At 38.2% G+C, this 22,646-nt stretch overlaps 1 protein-coding gene and 1 pseudogene across 5 annotated transcripts in view; one reads left to right on the top strand and one right to left on the bottom strand.

Annotated features, from left to right (window-relative positions):
- Nucleotides 1-22,646, top strand: part of FRMD5 (FERM domain containing 5) — a 287,084-nt gene that overhangs the window by 30,916 nt on the left and 233,522 nt on the right. The gene's annotated exons all lie outside the window — the stretch shown is intronic.
- On the bottom strand, nucleotides 20,859-22,316 carry LOC150016387 (nucleosome assembly protein 1-like 1 pseudogene; annotated as a pseudogene).

Here is a 22,646-nt window from a genome sequence, read left to right as displayed (position 1 = left end):
AAGTTAAAATGTTAGAAAATATAGAGTTAAAATACAAAAATATTTATTTGATACTTGGGAAGAAATTTCTAATTAAAATCTGAAGAAAAAGTTGAAAGTAAAATTACCGTATAGGTCAAGTGACATGAGTGAAGAAAAAAAATTCCTGCATGTTGGATGAAAAAATTAAGTTTCAATAGGTTAGGTCTCTTTCTCAGAATCACAGAGCCAGTGACGGAGCTGAGAATTAGCTTTTCTATACTATTACAGTTGTCCCAATTTTTATCCCTTTGCCCCTCTCTGCCCAGTAACCCTCTACCCTCCAGCAATCCCCCCTCTTAGTTCATGCCCATGGGTTGTGCATAAGTTCTTTGGCTTTTCCATTTCCTTTACTATTCTTAACTTCCCCCTGTCTGTTTTGTACCAACCGATTATGCTGCTTAATCCCTGTACCTTTTCACCCAGTCTTCCCCTTTCCCCTCCCCACTGATAACCCACCATATGATCTTCATATCTATGATTCTGTTCCTGTTCTGGTTGTTAGTTTGTTTTTGTTTTTTAGATTTGGTTGTTGGTAGTTGTGAGTTTGTTGTCTTTAACTGTTCATAGTTTTGATCTTTTTTCCTTAAGTAAGTCCCTTTTACATTTCATATTATAAGGGCTTGGTGTTGATGAACTCCTTTAGCTTTACCTTGTCTGAGAAGCACTTTAGGTCCTTGCTTTTCATCACTTTGAATACTCCTTGCCAGTCCCTTATGCCTGCAGAGTTTCTTTTGAGAAATCAGCTGATGGTCTTATGAGAACTCCTTTGTAGGTAACTCTCCTCTTTTCTCTTGCTGCTTTTGAGATTCTCTCTTTATCTTTAGCCTTTGGCATGTTAATTATGATGTGTCTTGGTATGGTCCTCTTTGGGTCCAACTTGTTTGGGACTCTGTGCTTCTTGGATTTGTATGTCTATTTCCTTCATCAAATTTGCAAAGTTTTCTCCATTATCTTTTCAAATAAGTTTTCAATTTCTTGCCCTTCCTTTTCTCCTCTGGCACCCCTATAATTTGTATGTTGGCACTTCTGGAGATATTCCAGAGTCGTCTTATAGTCTCCTCATTTTTTTGAATTCTTGTTTCTTCATTCTATGCTGGTTGACTTATTTCTTCCTGGTGTTCCAATTCATTGATTTGAACACTGACTTCCTTCTCTTCACTATTGGTTCCCTGTGGATTTTTCTTTATTTCACTTAGCATAGTCTTCATTTCTTCCCTTAAGCATTTGTAGTACTCATTGAGTTCTTTGAGCATCCTTATCACCAGTGTTTTGAACTCTGCATCTGATAGGTTGGCTGTCTCTGTTTTGCTTAGTTCTTTTTCAGGCATTTTGATCTGTTCTTTCATTCAGGCTGTATTTCTTTGTCTCCTCAACTTGGTATGCTTCCTGTGTTTGTTTCTGTGTATTAGGTATAGCTGCTTTGACTTCCTGTCTTGGGGCTCCTGTTACATAGTAAAGGGCAGAGCCTTAGGTATTCACCAGGGTGGGGCATCCTGTTTCACTGCTTTGTGGAGCTGTATCTGGGGGAGGGGTCAGAGAGGGAATAATGCTACTTGCTCACACTCTGCCCTTTTTCAATCACTTTACCCATTTCCCATATGCCACTGGCACCCCTCTAGCTGTTGTCCTGGTGGTGGCTCCCACAGTGGGTGGGTTTGTTTACCTTCTAGGACTGTGGGGGTCCTCTGAATCGACTCCCCTGAGAGACAGGCAGTTTCTTCTGCCACCCCAACTGCCACTGGTTCTCACAGCTACAAACTGTGAGGCTTTGTTTTCCTGGCGCTGGACCCTGGGCTATGTGGTCTTGCTGGGGCTGGAATTGCTCCCCAGGTGTCCCTCCCAGCTTTAATCTGCCACATGCGGATGTGGAATCACCCGTTCCACTGTCTTCTACCACTGCCTTGCCACTGCCACCTTGCTGCCACCACTGTGTCCTCTTGGTCCTGGATTCCTGTCTCTGCCCCTCCTACCCATCTGGATGAATATTTCTTCTTTAAATCTTCGGTAGTTGGACTTCCATACAGTTCTGTTTACTGGAAGTCCTGGTTGTTTTTTTGTTTTGAGGTTAGTTGTGATCCTTATGGTTTTGCAAGGAGGCGAAGTGTGTCTACCTATGCCTCCATCTTGGCCGGAAGACCAAGTTACCCTTAAAAAGAGTACATATAGTTTGCTGGTTTATAGAATATTCACAAAGTTGAGCTGCTATTACCAATGTATATTTTTATTTTCATTACCCTTATTTAAAAGAAACCCTTTACCTATAAGCACTATCCATTCCTTTCTACCACCAGCCGCTGGAAACCACTAATCTACTTTTTGTTTCTATGAGTGTGTCTGTTTTGGATACTTCCTATAAATGGAGTCATATACTGTGTGACTTTTTGTGAATGACTTTTTTCACTAGCATGTTTTTAAAATTTACCTATGTTCTAGCACACATCAGTACTTTATTAGTTTTAAAAAAACTGTAGAAATATGCAAATCTAAATTTTACATTGTCAACAAATTTTAAGTGTACAGTTAAGTGGAAGTATTAATACTTCCACATTCTTGTGCTTCCTTACCTTATTGCTGAATAATATTCCATTGTATGGATATACCACATTTTTTTATCCATTCATGACTTGATGAACGTTGGATTGTTTCTATTTTTTGGTTATTATGAATAATTCTGCTACGAACATTCATGTACCAGCATTTACTTTAAATCTGAAATATTACACCTCAATCATGATGAAAAACTTAGGAATTGTATTTTAAGTGCATATCTTAGACTAATGAAGTAGTGTTATTGTGTTCCTGGGGAATCACCTACTTCACTTCATTGAAGAGCAGGTGGTCTTATTCCCGTTTTTCAAGATGAGAAGACTATATATAAATATGTAATAGTAAAGACCAACAAAAGTGAAGTCATCTCTTCACCGGGCAGGTGTTGGGGATAGATGCTGACTCTCAGTGGGAGAAGGAAAGAAAGGAGGGATGCCTGGCAGCTGTAGATTGAAATTAGAAGTTAATCTTTGGGTGTCACCATGTTTCCTTCTTCCTTTTGTTGACATCTCTTGTTTTCTCATCTCTAGGCTTTGTTGCCACACCATTTCAGCAGTTCCACTTGCTACTCCTCTTCTCTTTCCCTCAAAACTATTCCCTTCATATAATTATCAGCTTGCTTTGTATCACTTACATGCTCAATAAACCTCTGTTGTTTAGTTTGTATGCTTTTTTGATGGTAGGAGCGGTGTGTGTGTTAACCTGAATGGACTGTAAATGATGGAATGCCTAGTAATCCAAGGGATTTTGAGGCTGACAGGCTTTTCTTCATTCATACCACTCAACTTATTATATCTATTTATTTATTTTTAAAGACACTTGGAGTAGAGAAGGAAAAGAGAGGGAGTCTGAGGTTCTTATAACCCTTTAAGGAATTTTCTGTGCCAAAAATCCCAGGAGTGAATGGTAGAACATAAGGCTTATAAAGGTGACAGTTCAGTACCAAAGCAGAGAAAGATGTCTCTCAGCTGACTCCAATTTCTGGAGGAAATAATCATTTTTGTAGAGAGTGTGTAGAAGGAGGGGAAGGTATGGTGGAGTAGGGGGGCAGTTTTGAAGCTTGGGACATTTAGATAGAAGCAGTCAGAGCTAGATGAGGTCTGATTTGAGGAGGAGTGAGAAATTGGTCACTGTATGCCATTCTACTTCATTCCTGTAATGTGCCAGTGGTAGTAATTTATATAATCACTTATTGTTTTTTTAATTATCATGTATTACAATAATTATTATGCATTGTCAAAATATCATTATGTTTTATTTTATTAGAAAACTATACATAACCTTTGTAGTTAGGCACATTGCTCAATTGCCCACAATAGAAAACATTGCTGGTGGGTAAGAATATTGATAGGCAGGTGAGACTTTGTGACACTGTAAATCACAGCATTCTTTTCAGCAATCATTGAATGAGGCAGTGTGTTAGGCCCTGCAGGTATTACAGTGAAAGCCAAGATCCCAGTCTAAAGAGGTGTCGATTTGGTGGGTGAGTGTCAAATCAGTGTAATAAAATGTGTTAAGTACTAAGGGATGTAGACAGGACTCTGGGAACACCTGGCTCAGATAAGAATGGTCAAGGGAGGCTTTCTGGAGGAAGTAACACTTGAACTCTCTTGAATAATAAGTAGGAACTGGTTGGGCACAGATATTATGATTGCTGAGGGACATTACAGGTTCTTAAGAGGGAAATAGACATATAAGTCCATGAAGCACAGAGAGTCCCAAACAAGTTGGACAGTAGAAGGAACAGCATGAGTTCAGGTAGAAGCTTCTTTGTCTGCATTTATTGCTAATTCAGGGAGGGAGAGACCAATAAGCATTCATGGGATGGGAAAGAAGATATAAAATAATACACTTGATTCTGCTGACAAAGAGCACGTGGTTCACTTACTGGAGAAGCATTTATACTTTTTGCCACAAGGGTGTCATTTAACAAATTACCTGCCTCTTCCGTTGTACAATATGGTACACTAGTGGCTTGATAAAATTCATGCACCTCCAACAAGCAAGCAATTTACTTTCTTCTTGTAAAATCAGGACTAGTAAGATGCTGTGCATTCATTTAGCAGGCTATATAGGCTTAAAATTTTTTAAACAAAATTTAAAGGGAACTTTATTGACAAAGAATCTTCTAACAAAATGATTAGGTGTTCTTAGTTATTGTCATGAAAATATGATTTATTGGTGATGATAGGCTTAATACTTAAAAGTGGCAAGTTTCTTTCAAACCCTAATGTCCAAAATAGGGATTGGTTGAATATATCATGTTATATAATAAGATACTATTCAGCTTTAAACATGATGTTATAGAAGGATGTTATGACATAGATGCTTACCATATTATTAAAGGTCAAAGAGCAGTCTATAAGACAGTGAATAGAGGTTTCCGGTCAAGATTGAGGTGTAGGTAGACACGCTTCACCTCTTCATGCAACCATAGAAAGAATTACAACCAGATCTCAAAAACAAATAACCAGAACTGTCACAATGTTGAGCTATATGGATGTCCGACAATGAAGGATTTAAAGAAGCCACATTCATCCAGAAGGGTAGGAGGGGCGGGGTCGCAGAGACGAAGTGGAGAAGCGGTGTGGCTCAGACAGGTGGTGGCTGTGGTGGAACAGATGGTTCCACATTCATGTGTGGTGGATAAAAATCAGGAGGGATACTCTGGGAGCGAGCAATCCCAGCCCCAGTCCAGACCATACAGCCCAGGGTTCCAGCACCAGGAAGATAAGCTTCCATTACCTCTAGCTGTAAAAACAAGTTGGGGGTGGGGTGGCAGAAGAAACTGCTGGATATTTGCCACTAAAAGGACATGGTCTTAGAATGTATGCAAACCCCAGGGCAGCAACTGGAAGGGCACCAGTCGCATACAGGAAGTCAGTGAAGTGACTTGAAACTGGGGCAAGAGCCAGGCAAATTGCCAGAAGCCAGGCATTGATATTGTCCTCTCTCTCAGCCTCCCGCCACAAACAGAGCCACAGAGTGGTGAAGCAGGTAACCCCACCCTGGCAATTACCTAAAGTTTTGCCCCACACAGTTTACAGGTGCTTTTGCTACATAGGCCACCCTATCAAGGAAGGGAATAAAAGCAGCTCTACCTAATACACAGAAACAAACACAGGGAGCTGCTAAATTAAGGAGATAAAGAAATATGGCCCAAATGAAAGAATGGAACAATGTCCCCTCCAAAAAGGACTAAACAAAATGGAGATGGCCAACCTATCAGATACAGAGTTCAAAACACTGGTGATAAGGATGCTCAGAGAACTCATAAAGTATGGCAAAAAAATGAAGAAATGAAGATCACAGAAAGTGAAATAAAGAAAAATCTACAGAGAACCAACAGTGAAGGGAAATAAGCTGTGATTCATATTAACAGTTTGGAACAAAAGGAAAAAATAAACATTCAACCAGAACAGAAAGAAGAAACAAGAATGCAAACAAACAAACAGAAAAGCAAAAACAAAAAAATGAGAGTCTTGGGAACCTCTGGGACAGCTTTAAAAGTACCAACATCATAGGGGTGCCAGAAGAAGAAGAGGAAGAGCAAGAAATTGAAAACTTATTTGAAAAGATAATGAAAGAAAACATCCCTAATTTGGTGAAGGAAATAGACATATAAGTCCTGGAAGCACAGAGAGTCCCAAACAGGTTGGATCCAAGACACATCATAATTAACATGCCAAAGCCAAAGATAAAGAGAGAATCTTAAAAGCAGCAAGAGAAAAGCAGAGAGTTAACTACAAAGGGGTGCCTATAAGACTATCAGCTGATTACTCAAAAGAAACTTTGCAGGCAGGCAGGGATTGGCAAGAAGTATTCAAAGTGATGAAAAGCAGGGACCTACAACCTAGATTATTCTATCCAGTAAAGCTATCATTTTAGAATGGAAGGGCTGATAAAGTGCTTCCCAGACAAGGTAAAGCTAAAGGAGTTCATTATCACCAAGCCATTATTACATGAAATGTTAAAGGGACTTACTTAAGAAAGAAGAAGAAAATCAAAACTATGAACAATAAAAAGGCAACAAACACAACTATCAATACCTGAATTGGAAAAAACAAAACAAAAAACCAGGAACAAAACAAAAACAAACTAAGCAAACAACCAGAACAGGAACAGAATCATAGGTATGGGGATTGTTTGGAGGGTTATCAGCTGGGAAGGGAAAGGGGGAGAATGGAGGAAATGATGCACGGATTAAGAATTATAATTGGTAGTTACGAAATAGACAGGAGGAAATTAAGAATAATATAGGAAAGGGTGAAGCCAAAGAACTTTTATGCATGACCCATGGTCATGAACTAAGGGGGAAGGTACTGTTAGAGGGAAGGGGGTTACTGGGCAGAGGGGAGCAAAGGGAAAAATATTGGGACAACTGTAACAGCATAATCAATAAAATACATTTTTTTAAAATGGTTAAGTTGGTAAAAAAAAAGCGAATGACATGGTTTCACGTTGCTAAAATGTATATTAACTGGAAAGCTGCAGGCTTCAGTAAGTAGCCTAAGAAAATAAAACAGGTCTAGTTATATTCTCCAAATTATAATAACTCAGCCTGCCCCTCCCTTCCCAACATGTCTGATTCCTGTCCTCAGTTATTTCTGAGACACCTAAATGTCAGCATTTGCCACCATGAAGTGCCAGCCATGTTATTCATCTTTGGCTTACCCTTGTTGATTGATGATGCCCTCAGTGAGTCACTGAAGGTACTGCTGAGAATCTCAGGGCCTTGACAGAGAGGCAGCTATCAGAATGAGTCTATCAAAGCCCTTAATTTTGGCGTGACAAGGGGCTTGGTTCTGTTCAGAGGTGTGGAAAAGTGACTTCCCTCTCAGATCTGGGGCTGTGCTTTGTCACCAAGGCCTCGAAGCAAGCACAGAGTCCACTAATCCATTCAAGAAATGAAGCAGTTCCTCCAACTGCTGGTCTTCATTCTTTATCCACAGGGTTCAGACTTGGTAGGTCAAAGCAGAGGTTACCATGCTCCCCAATCCAGCCTGCTGCTTCACTTGTTTTCACTCTCTGGGTGAAGGGCACCATTGTTTCAAACCAGAAACCTGAGAGGCATTCCAGATATTTTCTGTTTCTTTACATTTAGCCTTCAAGACCTTTTCATCTTCTGTCTTGCTCTCCTGGAAATCTATTCATTCTTTTTGTCTCTGTTGTCTGTTAGAATTCAGACTTTCATTTCTGAACTGGATTATATTAATAGCCTCAAGCATTTCTGAAGTTTTCAGTCCTTCCTCTCTGACTTCACCTTCACTCCTTTAGTATGAAATACAGAGCTCTTACGGTCTAGCCTCGAATCATCTTCATCCAGTGTTCACCACAGACATCTCTCTCAGAGATATGTTTTTTTTTCCTTGTGACAAAATATACATAACATAAAATTTACCATTTAAAAAATTGAGATATAATTGATATATAACATTAGTTTCAAATATACAACATAGTGATGTGCTATCTGAATATATCGTGAAGTGAACACCACTATGTCTAGTTAACATCTGTTACCACATGTAGTTACATATTTTGCCTTTTTATGAGAACTTCAAAGATCTATTTCTTAGCAACTTTCAAATATATAATATAGTATTTTTAACTATAGTCATCATACTGCACATTATATCCCTATAACTTATTTCTTTTATTAAAAAAACTTACCTTTTTTAAGTGTACAGTTCAGTAGCATGAAGTACTTCCAATGTTGTGTAACCAATCACCACTCTGTTTCCAGAACTCTTCCATCATTCCAGACAGAACATCATTTTTTCTATGCTGCTTCCTCTGAGTAAAAGAGCCTATATCATCACTGCCACACCTTATCTCCATACTTGATTCTAATGCCACCTTATCTGAGAAACTTCCCAGTTCCTTTTAGACTTGAATTAGGCCCTTTTTTTTCTTTTTATCCTTCCGTGACAGGTTGGACAACTCCTATCATGACACATTTGCAATATTATGATTGTAGGTTTTTGGTCTTCCGCTAGACTTTGAGGTCTTTGAATGAAGAGTCTGATGGAGTCTTTTACCTTTGCATCCTTAGCTTCTAGCACTGTGCCTGCTGTGAATAAATGATTGGGCTCAGCTCCCTGTCAGATATGCAAATTAGTACTTGCTTACATGCCAGCGCTGAATGAAAATCAGGTAGCGGGTCTAAAAGAAATTTCATAAATATAGACTCTTTCAACTTTCCATTAGATATTCATGAAATTTGTTTTTGAGGATTGCTTTCAGTATACAATTTCTCAGCAGTTGCACATACTCTCATATTTATAATTTTAGCGAGCGATGGGTTCAGTTAGAGTGTACAGTAACTGGGTGAGTGGGACAAGGATTAGTTAGTAAAATTTTACAGAATGCTGACAATACGTGTGGTCTGAAATAGCAAGAATAGTGGGTTTTCAAGATGACTGTATTTGTCAGGTTATGAGGTACAAAAAAAAGAAGGAATGTATGTTCTGTTATTTTTGTGATACTGCATGGAAAATCAGTGAAAAGACATTGGAATGAATCAAGGTACTGGGTAGGACTGAAGGACACAGTGAGCTGGTTTTTTCTCTTCTGTTCATTCCTCATGCCCGGAAACAGAAAAATAGACAGGAACAATTCCTTCTCTTATTTTTTATCTTTAGAAATTTCTTGCCTGAATATATGGTTATTGATTTTAGAGACTGGGGGAAAGAGGGAGGGAAGAAGAGAGGGAGGAGGCATCCGTCGGTTGCCTCCTGTATGCACCCTGACCAGAGGTGAAACCAGCACCTTGGGTATGGGCCCTGACTAAAATCAAATCCTCAACCTTTTGGTGTCCGGGATGATCCTTCAACCAACTGAATCACCTGGCCGGGGTGAGAATAATTCTTTAAAGAACTGCCACTGAGTCTAGTTTGGTATCCCTAACTTCTCACAGTAGTTCAGCATTTCTCTTCTGGTTATACCTCACCCTGATGTGAGATGCCGAATTTATCAAATGGGGTGGGACAGATGCTCTAACATTCCTAGAATAAGAATTATATATATGGATCTGCCATCCATGAAGGCTTTTTTTTTTACTTCTTTTTGCCTTAAACTGAGTCAAGTAAAGTCCTAAGCATACAATCTAAAATCCTTTTCAGCCAACTGCTCAACTAGAAAGGTCAATCTTCATCACTCCATTTACACTGAATAAACATATTTGTGGCAGCAAGAGAAGATATCTGAATCAGGTAGAAAACGTAGTCCAGTGAGGTGATTCAGTTGTCTAAAATCAGATATATGACGTGAACATAATTTGAAGGGTCCTTGAAGTTTATTTTTTTAAAGGCTTGAAATCCGAAATTTGCAATTGACACAACATGAGTCATGCAGATCTGATCGAAGTTCCTGCATTTTCTTTCTTTCTTTTTTTTTTACTCCTCCGTTTTCTTTCCTGTTTGGAGTCTAGTGAAGAAAGGAAGTGAGAGTAATTTAAAGTGAAATTAGATTGTACATTTGCATATTGTAGAGATAGTGGTATTTTGTTTTTTTGTTTTCTCATTTTTTAAAATTTTCTTGTTCAATTACAGTTGCCCCAATTTTTCCCCCAGTGCTCTCCCCTGCCCTGCCCACCCCCAACTCCCATAGTCCCTGTTGTTCATGTTCATAGGTCCTTTATACTTGTTCCTGATTAGACCCTCCCCCTTCCTTCCCCTGTTATCCTCCTCCTCCTTCCCCTCTGATTGCTGTCAGTTCCTTATTTCCATGTCACTAGTTCTATTTTGCTTGTTTGATGCTCAACATCAGTAGCCATCAGAGAGATGCAAATTAAAAGCACAATGAGATACCACATCACACAGGTCAGAATGCCCGTCATTAACAAATCAACAAACAAGTGTTGGTGAGGATGTGGAGAAACAGGAACCCTAATGCATTGTTGTTGGGAATGCAGACTGGTATAGCCACTGTGGAAAACAGTATGGGATTTCCTCAAAAAACTAAAAACAAAACTGCCTTTTGATCCAGCGATCCCACTGCTGGGATTATACCCTAAGCATCTTGACACACCAATTCAAAAGAACCTATGCACCACAATGTTCATAGCAGTGTTATTTACAGTAGCCAAGTGCTGGAAACAACCTAAGTGCCCACCAGTAAACTAGTAGATCAAAAACTGTGCTACATTTGCACAATGGAATAATGCAGCAGAAAGAAAGAAGAAATTCCTACCTTTTGCGACAGCATGAATGGAACTGGATAGTATTATGTTAAGTGAAATAAGCCAGGTGGTGAAAGACAAATACCATACAATCTCACCTATAAGTGAACATAATGAGCTAATGGTATTTTAGATTTACAATTCGTGATATATAAATGACTTTGTAGTAGTGGTTTTCACATAAAACACTTAAAAATTTCTGTATTAAGACATTGAAAAAGTGGTATCTTGGTAGTATCATTTACCTTCTTAGGACTTTTAAAATCATCATTGTTACTCAGGCTCTTTTCTTTTAAACTCTTAACTAAATATGATAAAACCATCTGATTGTTACTTTAAAATACCTGCCTCTAACATTTTAACCTAATTCATTCACTGGTAACTTAGGGTCACACTATGCATTAATGTAACTGATTGCCTCATTTAAAATATAATATAAGTAGTAACTCAACAGAAGAATGTTCAAAACAGATCTTTCTTCCTATGAGCCTAGCCAAGGTATTTGGTTAAATATGTTCTGTTTTTTTTTGAACAAAGCAGATGTTGTGATTTTGTTGACTTATCTTCCTAAAGGTATGTTTAATTTAGAGGAAAATGCTTTTCAAGAATAAAAGCATGTAGACTTTTGCCCAAGATGGAAGTGTAGGTGGATACGCTTCACCTTCTTGCACAACCATAGGAAGGATGACAACTAACCTCAAAACAAAAAACAACCAGAACTGCCAGAAAATAGAAGTGTATGGAAGTCTGACAGCCAAGGATTTAAAGGAGAAATATTCATCCAGACCAGTAGGAGGGGCAGATGTGAGGAGCCAGGGCAGCAAGGATGCAGTATGGCAGTGTCAGGGCTGTGGTGACAAGGCAACAGTAGTGGCAGAATGGGTGGTTCCCACATTCACGTATAGCGGATAAAAGTCAGAGAGACATAATGGGGAGTGATCCCAGCCCCAGTCCAGATAGTGCAGCCCAGGGTTCCAGTGCCAGGAAAATAAAGCCTCGTAGCTTCTGGCTGTGAAAATCAGTAAGGGTGGGGTGGTGGAAGAAACTACCAGTCTCCCAGGAGAGTCCATTCAGAGGGCCCTCATGGTCCTAGAACACACACAAACCCACCCACTCTGGGAGCCACTACTGGGGCAACAGCTAGAAGGGCACCAGTTGCATATAGGAAATGGGTGAAGTGACTGGAAATGGGGCAAGTGCTGAGCAAGCAACATTGTTCCCTCTCTGACCCCTTACCCACATACAGCACCACAAAGTGGTGCAATGGGATGCCTTGCCCTGGTGAATACCTAAGGCTCTGCCCCTTACAATGTAACAGGAGCACGAAGACCGGGAGTCAAAGCAGCTATACCTAACACACAGAAACAAACACAGGGAGGCTGCCAAAATGAGAAGACAAAAAATATGACCCAAGTGAAAGAACAGTTCAAAACTTCAGAAAAAGAACTAAGCTAAATGGAGATAGCCAACCTATCAGATGAAGAGTTCAAAACACTGGTGATCAAGATGCTCAGAAAACTCATTGAGAGATAATTACTGTTACTGGTTTCTTGTGTATCCTGAAGAGTCAGGTAAAAATATGTATTCCCAATGTTTATTACAATACCACACATAGTGGATAAAAGTCACTGTATATCAAATCTCGTTTTTATACATCCAAATGGCAGGGTAGATATGAGGTTTAGCTTCAGAAGCAGCAGCCTACCTGTGCTGTATAAGTATTCCTCAATTTTCATACATTATGTGTTCCTGGAAACATATATACAACTCAAAGATTAGACTCACATGTTTTAGGGGATGCTTAGAGTGATAAAAAGCTACTATAAAAATATTTTAACCTTTCTTAACTTCCAAAAGTGCAATCTTTGATGACCATAATATACAATTTTAAACAATTATTTATACATGTATTTTTAAAAACAATTGGACATATAAATGGCTTATATCCATTGAGACTAAACAGTAGTCTTTTTCAGGGCACTTAAGGCTTTGATTTTGCCTCAGTGGGTCTACCTTTATGATACTATGCTGGTTATCATTACTATCAGCTCTTTTTTCCCCTCTTTCCTCTGGAGAACCTTCTGTATATTTCATTATACTCCTTATTGCATCTAGCCATTGCATCTAGTCATTAAAACAAGAAGTGGTAATGGAGGAATTAAATTAGTGAATTAAAAAAAATATAAGACCCCAGCCTGAAAACCAAAGGGTAGCTGGTTTGATTCTCAGTCAGGGCACATGCCAGGGTTGCAGGCCATGTCCCCAGTTGGGGGGTGTGTGAGAGGCAACCACACATTGATGTTTCCCTCCCTCTCTTTCTTTCTACCTTCCTCTCTCTCTAAAAATAAATAAATAAAATCTTTAAAAAATGTAAGACCATAAAAGGTGATGATTATGAACACAAGTTTAGGGATATTTTGAAACTGAAAAGATAATTCTAGGTCAGAGTTTCCGAAACTTATTGACCATGGGACATTTAAAAATGTAAAAATGAAATGTATAATTAGTGCTTGGATTAAAACGTAGCAAACTTGTTTTTCAGAGGAGTTAGTGACTGCAGAAATGTAAGGAATTTGAATCTTTTGCTTTTTTCTTTTATAATAGGGTCTTAATCTACAGGAAAAAGAAATTCAGAAAAAGAATAAATATTGCCAGATAAAAATGTCTTTATTGTGGCTTTTGTTTTAAAATGCAACAGTAAAAGCAATAAAAATGAAAACAATGTTTTGCATTTTATACATATCCTGTCTTTACGGTTGGAAACCATCTTGCTCAGTCTGATCCTCATAGCAAATGTAGCATCAAATCTATTTTATTGTGAGTGTTTTGTTGCAGCCTAAGCTTATTTCAGAAAGGCTTTTGTAACAGAGGGAAGAACATGAAATGCAGGTTTGCAGTAATCTACTGCTCTTGATTGAAGTAGGCAGCTCTGAAAATTATAAATTGTGTCATGTTGGACATCTTCCAATTTTTTAGATACCAAGTGTTGTGATTATTATTGTCACATTGAAGGGTTCTGACTTTTTGATTTCTTGGGTCTTTGTTAGATTATGAACTAGCCATAGGTCAATGGGGAACAACTAAGTGATATAAATATTTAGTATAATAAATAAAATATCACAAAAATATGTTGAAATAAAATAACAGGATTCAGAACATAGACCAGCATTTACTGAATTCACAATACATGTTCTCTGTAACTGTATGTATTCTGGGTAAATGACAGATCAAATGTGGCATTGTCAGGTATTGTGCACCATTTCTTTTTTTTTTTTTTTCTTTCTTAAAAACAATAAACTTTTGCTCTGATTGGGTAGCTCAGTTGGAGCATTGTCCCAGTACACCAATGTTGCAGGTTCTATCCCTGGTCAGGACGTGTACAAGAATCAACCAATGAATGCATGAATGGATATAATGTTTCTCTCCCTCCCTCCCTCCCTTCTCTCTCTTCTTCTCTCCCTCTCTCTCTTCCTACTCTCTCCCCCTTCCTCTCTCTCAAATCAATAAAAGAAACTTTTTAATTAAAGTATATCTGTATCTACAGAAAAATACAAATAATAAATATACAACTAGAGATACCACATTTTATTTATGCATTCATGAGTTGTGGGCATATTGGTTGTTTCCATCTTTTTTCTATTATGAATAATATGGCTATGAACATTTTGTATCCATGTTCATATATGCCAACATAATGTTTATATTTCTCCTGGGGTTGTGCATTATTACTTTAAGATTGCATACAGTAATAACTGTTAAGGTGCTTAGTGTTTTACTTAGACATGTATTTAAGATAAATTTTAAAATAAATATTACTAACATTTTTTATGTTTTATGTTGAACATACATTTTTGTGGAATGCTGTTGTTCCAAGGAACAGAGTTTGAGAAAGATTTCTAAGTGGTCATGCTCTTCAGTAAGATGTGATGTGAGGAAAGGTGTGAGCCAGGAATCAGTGAGTGATAAGTATTGAATTCTCACTTCACAGAAGAGTTTTCAATATGGATTTTATTGTTGAAGGAACTGTAATCAATACAGTGTGTTAATATCTCTTCTTGGAAGGGGATAGAGGGCAAACAAGGAAGAAAAAGTCTTTTAAAATAGGAGAGAGCTGTGTGATTTCTAGAATCTTTCTGTGAGGTTTCAGGACTCTTCATCTTTTAAAATTGTCATAACTATTTAGAATTTGTTTTATGGAGATAACTTTATGTATGAATATGAGTTAATAGGCCAGATATAAAAGACATTATATAGTGCTTACAAGAAAGGCTTTATCCATAAAGTGGTGCCTGTTTTGCAATGAAAACAGTTCCCTGAAAGTTAATTAGTGGTATATACCAAGCAATTTTCACTCAGAAGCATCATATAAATGTGCTCTGATTATAAATCATAAATACTGTTTTATGCTATTGAGTAGGATTAAAACCCAAATTAATCCCAAAGAAAAAGCTTTGGTTCCCTAAGTAACCAAGCATGTAAGCAGATAAAGAGTAACACGGTAATTAGGGAAAACGAAAAATTTCTGTACTGTATTGGTTGTTCTGTTCTTAACACCTTTTCTAAGTCATATTAAAAAATAAAATTCTTTCAAGTTTACATCAAAGCGAAAGTTCAGTTCCATTCCCATTATGCAAAATCATAATTATTAATTTTCTACATGGTAATAGACCATTAAATTTTAAGTTGCTGTTACCATATGGAAAGCTCCTTTAGTATCATGTATTTTTCTTCTAATAAAGATGATTAAAATGAAAATAAAGGGGCCAATTATATTTTATTAGTGGCCAAGTGTGCATGTGCTCACCACATTATATGGGTTAAATCTTGAACTTTCTCCTTCAGGATTATCCTTGGTAACCAGGTGTCCCTCCTTACTAAATATAATTGGACTGCTAGTGTGCAATCAGAATTGTAACTGTGAATAATAATGCTAACAAATTCTGGACTCCCAGTAGAGATTTCTAGGATTGGGTTTCTTAGAGTTGGAGTCCTGTTCAGATAAGTTTTGTTTATTTAATTTTTAATATATTTTATTGATTATGCTGTTAGTTATGCCAAATTTTGCCCCTTTGCCCCCGTCTGCTCAGTACCCTGCTTCCTTCCAGCAATCCCTCCCCTTTAGTTCATGTCCATGGGTTGTACATATAAGTTCCTTGGCTTCTCCATTTCCTATACTATTCTTCACATCCCCCTATCAATTTTCTATCTACCAATTATGCTTCTTAATCCCTGCACCTTTTCGCACATTCTCTCCCTTCCCTCTCCCAGCTGATAACCCTCCAAATGATCTCCATTTCTATGATTCTGTTTCTGTTCTGGTTGTTTGCTTTTTTTTTTTTTTTTTTTAGATTCAGTTGTTGATGGTTGGGAATTTGTTGCCTTTTTAATGTTCATGGTTTTGATCTCATTTTTCTTAAATATATCACTTTCACATTTCATATAATAAGGCCATGGTGGTGATGAACTTCTTTAGTTTTACCTTTTCTGGGAAGCACTTTATCTGTCCTTCCATTCTAAATGATAGCTTTGCTGGACAGAGTAATCTTGGTTTTAGATCCTTGCTTTTCATCACTTTGAATACTTCTTGCCAGTCCCTTCTTACCTGCAAAGTTTCTTTTGAGAAATTTTCTGAGTCTTATGGGAACTCGTTTGTAGGTAATTTTCTGTTTTTCTCTTGCTGCTTTTCAGATTCTCTTTTTATATTTAACCTTTGGCACTTTAATAATGATGTGTCTTGGTATGTTACTTTTTGGGTCCAACTTGTTTAGGACTCTCTGCTTCCTGGATTTGTGTGTCTTATTTCCTTCACCAAATTAGGAAAGTTTTCTTTTATTATTTATTCCAATAAGTTTTCAATTTCTTGCTCTTCCTTTTCTCCTTCCGGCACCTCTATTGCTTAATTGTCGATACGTTTGGAGATGTCTCAGAGGTCACTTATATTATCCTTGTTGTTTTGAATTTTTGTTTTTTCTTGCTGTTCTATTTCAATGCTTTTTTTCCCTTATGTTCCAAATTGTTGATTTGAATACTGGCTTCATTGCCTCCACTGTTGGTTCCCTGTAGATTTTTCTTTATTTCACTTAGTATAACCTTTATGTCTTTTTTTATGTTGTTGATGTACTTAGTGAATTCTTTGAGCATCCTAATCACCAGTGTTTTGAATTCTGCATCTGATAGGTTGGTTATCTCCTTTTTGCTCAGGTCTGTTTCTGGGTTTTTTTTCTTTTCTTTTATTTGGGCCATATTTCTTTGTATCCTCAATTTGGCATCCTCCCTGTGTTTGTTTCTGTGTATTAGGTAGAGGTGCTTTGACTCTCTGTCTTAGTAGTGTGGCCTATTGTAGAAAAGGCACCTGTAAATTGTGGGGCAGAACCTCAGGTAATCACCAGTGTGGGGCAACTGGCTTCACCTCTTTGTGGCTCTGTGTGGGGGAAGGGTTTAGTGAGGGGACAACACCACCACCTGGCTTCTGGAGGTTTGTCTTGCACTTGCCCTGTTTCTAGCCACATCACTTACTTGCTATATGTGACTGGCACCTTCCAGCTGTTGCCCTTGTGCTGAATCCCAGAGGAGGGTGGGTCTGCATATGTTCTAAGTCTGTGCAGGCCCTTTAAGTGGAATTTCCAGAAAATCCGTCAGTTTATTCCATCGCCCCTACTCTCACTTGTTTTCACAGCTAGAAGTTATGGGGATTTATCTTCTTGGTGCTGGAACCCTGGGTTGTGTGGTCTGGCCTGGGGCTGGGATCACTCCCAAAGTATCCCAAATTTAAAAAAGGTTTTATTTACTTTTAGAGAGAGGGGAAGGGAGGGAGAAAGAGAGGGAAAGAAACATTAATGTGTGGTTGCCTCTTGCACACCCCCAGCTGGGTACTTGGCCTGCAGCCCAAGCCTGTGCCCTGACTGGGAATTGAACTGGCGACCCTCTGGTTTGCAAGTGTCAGCTGAGCCACACCAGCCAGGGAATTATCCCAATTTTTATCCGCTACATGTGAATTTGGTTCCACCTGTTTGCCATGACCACCTCTCTGGGCTTCTCCACCCATCTTCATGTCTCTGCCCCTCCTACCTGTTTGGATGAATGTGGCTTCTTTAAATCCTTAGTTGTTGGACTTCATACAGCTTGGTTTTCTGACAGTTTTGGGTGTTATTTGTTTTGAGGTCTAGTTGTAATTCTTTCTGTGGTTGCATCAGGAGGCAAAGCATGTTTACCTATGCCTCCATCTTGACTGGAAGTCCCAGTACTTCTCAGATAAATTTTACACTGAAATGGATTTTACTCCCAAATTTTCTGTTTTGTGTTTTTTGTAATTTTCTGTCATCTCAGTTTCCATTTACATTTTCCTGCCAAATCTTATTCTAAATTCTATTACTGACACCAACAATTAAGCCTGGTGGTTTGCTGCTATAAGAACACCACATTTATGGAACACTTGTTCAAGCAAATACAACAGTGAAAGGTAATATATTCATTGAAACTGATTTTAAAGAGATGCTGGATTTTAGAGAGTTGAGGGTTAATGGACACACTAATTTGATGGTGCATAACAGCTGATCGTTTTCCATTCCCACTTTGGCCTACAGTGAGTAGCTGGAGTGTTCAGTTCTCTAGAGCTTTATTGTCTGCCAGGCCTCTGATGGCTTGGAGCATTAGGACCGTAGGACAGATGTTTGCAGGAGGCCTTTATAGGTAGGTTTGTCAAACAGAATTAGTAGTGAAGCAGCAAAAATGGAGAAATAGACTCCTGCAGTGTATGTACAATTGTGAGTACACAAAACAGTTTATTCTTGTATTATTATTTATTAATTATCGTATTTCCATAAGTACTCCTACTTTTGCCTACCTCTGTATCCTGTTGGCATTGTACTCGAGAAATTTTTATTTTAAATTTAAATAAACTGAAAAGAGTAAGAGTTTTCTGCCTCCAGAACAACTTATTGGGACAAATTCAATAATAAGCCTGTGATCGTGTGACTCTGGCCAGGTCTGAATCAGAACCCTTTCTTGTCCTGCCTTCCATATCAATCCTGCACCAACGAGCACCTTTCTTTGCAGCCTGCTAAAGGAAAGGAACAAGCAAGAGCTTCCTCAGTCTCCTCACAGTTTGGATGTCATATGGACTTAACCCTCTACTGCAAGTTCTACCTTTTAGAAGGATTTTGTTTGGGGAAAATGAATGGAATGTCTTAAATATAACAATGCATATTTATGAATTATGCAAGTATTCAAAAGTCAGTTGCTTATGGGATGATGTGTTTGAAGTAGATAAGCACTGAATGGTGATTAGGTTTTCAAGCCAGTCCACAGAAACAACGTGGCTCAGGATGTCCCTGCAAAGAGAAGTTGTTATAGTCTAGGATCCTTTAGGGAGTGATCAGTCCACAGGCTGATAGGTTCAGGGGCTGAGTGGGCCTTATTTATTTACAAGCTCCTTTTCCAGAGGGGTTTTACTTGAAAAAGAAAAAAAGAAGAAATATTTATAAAAATAATACCTACTCTGTAGATATCTCCAACTTATAAAGCCCTGTTCTTAAAAAGAAGCTGTTATTGGTTTTTATTTTTAAGAGAGAAGAAAATAGTAGAAAAGCCCTGAAATGAAGTATGAAGAAAACTGGCCTGGCAATCAGGGGAGCCACTTCTTAATTCTGACCTTGGGCTCCACATTGGGAGCTTATGTTAAATCCTTAACCTCTGTGTGCTTACCTGTAAAAGGGAGAGAAGTATGGAGGGGTAGTCTAAAGACTCTTCCCATTCCAAAATATTGGTTTGGCCAAAAAGTCTGTTTAGTTTTTTTCTGTAAAATAAGAGACACATTTTTCACTTTCACCAATAACTATTTATTTGGATATTTTGAGTATGTCAGCTATCTCCTGCATGGTGTAACATTGATTTTTCTCAACTAATGTCTTGTATAACGTTGATTTTTCTCAATTAATGTCTCAATTTGATCACTATCAACTTCAGCTGGTCTACCCAACTCTGGAGCATTGTCCAATGAGAAATCTCCAGCATGAAACTTTGCAAACCACTTTTGACACATTCAATCAGTCTTAGCATCTTTTCCATACACTGCACAAATCTTTTTTTTTCTTTTCTTTTTTTAAGTATATTTTATTGATTATATTGTTATAATAGTTCCAATTTTTTCCCCTTTACTCCCCTCCATCCAGCACCCCCCTCCTCCAGCAACCTCCCCCCCAAGTTTGTGCCCATGGTTCATACATATAAGCTCTCCTGCTTCAACCTTTCATATATTCTTCTTCTTCTTCTTTTTTAATAAATAATTGATTTAATTATTTTAACAATAAAAAATAACAATCTCTCTCAGATATTAAGACCCTTTATAATCTTATAAAGGACAATGGGCGAAGGTCTCGAGCTCCTCTAGCTGCTTCAAGCTGGATATGGTCGCCATCCTACCTACCCTTGGGTCCAGAAATCCCTAATGAGAGTGGGGGTGTGGAGGGGAGGGTGGTCTTCCCACATGGGGAAGGATCGTGCAGACTCCAGGTCAGTTGGCTGTCCATGGACAACAGTGTGCTTGGTTTAACAGGCTGGCATCCTTGTTGTATTCTCCTCATTCTTCACCAACCCAGCCACTTGATTCAGCCAAACCATTGAGTCTCAGGAGGCAGCGATGAAGACAGGATTAAGTGAGACCTATATGTACAATCACTCAGGTAATGAGATCATAGGCTTATGCCCTTTGAAAACAGAAAACATATGTTAATTTATGTAACATAACCCACATACAAGTCTCTAAATCTGTAGGACTGTCTTATCGGAAATACATCCAGTTGCAAGGCATTTGACATTCTTCTTGCCTGTAACTTAAATATCTTTGATGATACCACAGACATAGTTTAACTTTCAGGTGAAAACATATTTTAAATGAAAAGAGACTTTAAAGATGGTTAGCTGCACTACTTTATAGTCTATCACTGATCATTGTGATTTTCCTTGAATAACAATTTTTCTCCCTAAGATTACCCTCCTTGTCATTAAAGGGACTGCATTAAGTCCATTTTTAATTTATCCTGTTCATTTGCATAACCACAAGAGTAGCAAATGATCACTTATGATCTTTTTCTACATTCCAGTTGCATTTTTTTTTTATTTGACATTTTTATTTTAGGCTGCAAAAACAAAAACAAGCAAGCAAACAAACAAACAACAAAAAACTTGAAATGAACTTGTCAAATGGTGAAAATTCATCCTTTCCAGGGAAGCAGAAGGTAGACCAGTGCAGGTTATCCTCAAGGCCACACACATCCTGCTTCACTGCTGCTTGCACTCTGCTGGGTTTTGATCCTTCTTTGAGTCATAGTCTGGATCATTTTCCTCATCTTCTTCCCCTTCCTCATCCGCTTCTTCACCTTCTTCATCATATCATCATCATCATCTTCAATAGCTTCTCCAGTAAAGTACAACACTGATCTTGGGATTATACGCTCACGTAATAAGTGACCAATTTCAAAGTCTGCAGCAAGGATAGCTTCAGCAGCAGCATCCAGATCACCACTCTCAGGAACTTCAGGAGGGGCAAAAAAATTAAAGAAAGAATCATTGGAAACTGTTTTGGTCACAGTATGAACTGTCCCACGTCCCTTATGTTTCTGCTTCTTTTTAATGGTTTTCAAAGTGACATTCTTCCCTTTTTTCCAATCTATCTGGCACCCTGTACAGCCCATAATTTCTGGTCCATCAAAAGAAAAGGGATCAGAATCATCTGGTTCTGACCTCATCCTATATGTCTTTGTCAACACTTCATTTGTGAAATATTCATTGGGTTCAAAGTGAAATTCTAAAACAAAGCTCATAGACTGGCCAGCATCAGAGAACTTCACTTTAATATCTTTCAAGTGCTTCAGAATAGGCTCATCATGTTCCTGAACCATATCACTGAGCAAGTCTACATTCTTAAAAACAGTCAACCAAAATTCAGGAATTCCTTTGGGGTCTTGTTTTTTTTCTTCACCCTTTTTCTCATCTTCAATCTTGGCCTTTTCTTTCAGCTCCTCCGAAATTTCATCTTCCTCATCTCGTTTCCATTCACATTCTTCTTCCGTAGGTTCATAAATTGCATTAATAATCTCGAACTGCTTATCGAATAAAGGCTGATAGAGAACAGCATACTTTCTTTCAAGATCATGAACTTCCTCATAGAACTTGGCTTCTATCTGTGCACATTTAACTTGGAGGTTTTTGAGAGCATTCATTCGTCTTTTAACTACCTTAGGCAAGCTTTCAATGTATCCTGTTGGTGTTTCTACCAAGACCATCAAGTCTTTCTTGGAGGGATGCAAGAATCTGAGGATTTTGCATCATCTGAACAGTCAGCTGACGCGCTTTGATTTTTGTTTCTTCACCAGTCTCTTCTTCTTCTACTTCTTCAACATCATCCAAATCTTGATCAAGTTCAGATTGTTCTTTGTTGTCAATGTCTGCCATGTTGTAAGAACTCCAAATATCGATGGCTAGTACCGGGAGCCAGACGGCCGGAGCTGCGCAGTCAGTGACTCAGGGTGGCGGCAGGAGGAGCAAGAGGCGGCGCCGGGAGCAGATGGCGCTAAAACACCCAGTTGCATTTTTATCTTTCTTGAAATAATAAAGCACAATATGCCAAAAATGTAGCATACTTTCTTCCATCTACTATTAGTATTAAATTGGCTACAAAAAAATTCACCAATTTTGGTAAGTTTTTAAAAAAATGCACGCTGATATGACAGCTGTTATAATACAATCTAACAAAGTTGTTTTGAATGAAGTTAAAGACAACTAAGTGCTACTGAACCCATCTTATAGAAAAAACAACTGAACTTTTTGGCCAACCCAATACTATGATTATAGGATCCCAATGTATTCTGCATCTACCTGGAGTTGTTAGGCTTCTGTGAAA

This window comes from Furipterus horrens, unplaced genomic scaffold (assembly GCF_987537825.1).
Source record: "Furipterus horrens unplaced genomic scaffold, mFurHor1.1.pri manual_scaffold_3, whole genome shotgun sequence".
Lineage (NCBI taxonomy): Eukaryota > Metazoa > Chordata > Mammalia > Chiroptera > Furipteridae > Furipterus > Furipterus horrens.
Note: the sequence above shows the minus strand (reverse complement) of the source record. Positions and strands in the feature narration are given on the sequence as shown.